This window comes from Euphorbia lathyris, chromosome 3, assembly GCF_963576675.1.
Source record: "Euphorbia lathyris chromosome 3, ddEupLath1.1, whole genome shotgun sequence".
In the NCBI taxonomy this organism is placed as follows: domain Eukaryota; kingdom Viridiplantae; phylum Streptophyta; class Magnoliopsida; order Malpighiales; family Euphorbiaceae; genus Euphorbia; species Euphorbia lathyris.
Window position 1 is genome coordinate 44,982,074 of NC_088912.1, and position 2,433 is coordinate 44,984,506.

General features: G+C 42.4%; 1 non-coding gene across 1 annotated transcript; it reads right to left on the reverse strand.

Moving 5' to 3' along the window:
- Positions 1-674: 674 nt before the first annotated feature.
- On the reverse strand, positions 675-781 carry LOC136225243 (small nucleolar RNA R71). Its single transcript, XR_010686969.1, has one exon. It is a non-coding gene; the product is annotated as a small nucleolar RNA R71 (small nucleolar RNA).
- Between the last annotated feature and the right edge of the window lie 1,652 nt (positions 782-2,433).

Here is a 2,433-nt window from a genome sequence, read left to right on the forward strand (position 1 = left end):
CCATTCAGGAGACAACAAGTTTTTGGTGCAATTGTCGGGGATTGAAAGCAACAAAGTTTATACGAACTTTTCTGTGAAACAAGGTGTTTTTAATCTGTTTGCTAACTAGTATGCGCAGAGCTGGACCTCCTGTTTTCCCTATCGATCTCGAATTGGAGAGAACGTGTAGACGAAACAGAGTGGGAGGTCGACGTGCAAGACAAAGAGAACGACAAAGAGAGAGAAGAATGGCTGGAAGGGTACCACCCGAACAACCAGTTCAACCAAACCAGGAAGAAGAGGGAGAGAATAACAACCCTCCAGTCATGCGAATCAGAGATTATTCGAGACCAACTACTGAAGGACATTAATCATACATCGTGTTGCCCAACGAAGGGAACAACATGTTCGAGGTGAAAGCATCTATGATACAAATTTTGCAGGTAGCAGTACAATTCAATGGATACCAATCGGAAGATCCAAATGGGCATATCCTTGAATTTATCACGATGTGCAACACTTTCAGATCAAACAGGGGCGTTTCTGACGACGTAATCAGACTAAAGCTGTTTCCTTTTTCTCTAAGAGATAAAGCGAAGAACTGGTTGAAAAACTTGCAACCAGGAACGATCACTACTTGGGAAGAAATGGCTAGCGCTTTCTTAATGAAATATTTTCCACCGAGACAAGCCATTAAGCTTAGAAACGAGGTTTCCCATTTCGTACAAGAAGAGGATGAATCCTTAGCCGAGGCATAGGAAAGGTATAAAGAACTACTCAGGAGAGTACCCAATCATGGAATCCCTATGTGGATGCAGATGCAGAACTTTTACAATGGGGTAACCAACATTTATAAAATCCAGATCGAGTCCATTGCCAATGGAAACCCCGAAGATCTGGAACCACAAGCCTTGTACGACCTTACTGAGAGAGTAGTAAGCACAAGTTATAATTGGCACTCCTCCAGAAGTGAAGGAAAAAGAGAGGGAAATGAAGATGTTGTGTCAAAATTGACAAGCCAGGTAGAACAGCTTTCCAGACAGCTCGGCAAGATAAATGTGTCCTCGATCCACAACGAACCACCATTCAATGACATTTGTGATTTTTGTGGAGGCCTTCATTTCAACATCAACTGTCCCGGAGTTAAGCAAGGAAAGGGTGCACAGGCAGAATGTGATTATGCAGGGTATAATCAGAGGAATCCACCTAACCCGTATTCTAACACGTATAACCCTGCCACAAGAAATCATCCGAATTTTGGATGGACAGGCCAGCCCAACCAGCAGGAACAACCGAGATATCAACAACAGCAAGGAGGACACTACCAGAGGCAACCTAAGCAGCATTATAAACAACCTGTTCCACCAAAAGAAGATGTAGAGCCAGACATGAAGATGATGATGATGCAGTTCATGAAACAGACACAAGCATCAATTAAAAATCTGGAAACACAAGTCCATCAATTAGCTGCATCTACGTCAAAAGGAAAGGGAATAATGCCAAGCAACACAGAACCAAACCCAAAGGGCGATGTCATGGCAATCACCCTGAGATCTGGTAAGCAAACTCAACCAACTTTATCTATTGATGAAAATGCTGAATGCGCAGAAACATCCGAAGAGACTGGAGGAGAGCAGGAACAAACTGTTCCTAGTCAAGAAGAAACCAGGCAGACAAAGTCTACCAATGAGCAGGATCAGGGGGAACACGGAAAGATGTACATGCCACCTCCGCCGTATGTTCCGCCTGTGCCATATCCAACGCGGTTGATCAATAAAAAGCTGGAAGAACAGAATTCTAAGGTGTTAGACACCTTAAGGAAGTTGCACATCAACATTCCGTTCGTAAAAGCACTTGCACAGATGCCGTTGTATGCAAAATTCTTGAAAGATCTCCTGTCAAACAAAAAAAAGCTGGAGAACATATCAATGATCCAACTCTACCGGGATTGTTCTTCAATACTCCAAAACAAGCAGCAGCTACCGAAAAAGCTAAAAGATCCAGGGAGTTTTTCTATTCCTTGTTCAATTGGAAAGCTAAATATTGAAAATGCACTATGTGACCTAGGAGCTAGCATAAACCTAATGCCTTATTCTATATATGCTAAACTTGGATTAGGAGAACACCAGCCTACTCGTATGTCAATTCAGTTAGCCGATCGATCAGTATGTTATCCTAGGGGAGTCGTAGAAGATGTGTTGGTCAAAGTAGGGAAATTCATATTGCCTGTTGATTTTATCATAATGGACATAGATGAGGACCTGCATGTTCCTATTATCCTAGGAAGACCCTTTTTAGCGACATGAAAGGCATTGATAGACGTGGGAGAGGGACAACTATTCTTGAGGATTAATGGGGAGGAAGTCATTTTCAAAATGAACGAGGCGATGAGACGAGCTAACAATAATGATGACACATGTTGTTTCTTAGATGAGTTTCAAAGTCTTTCTACTT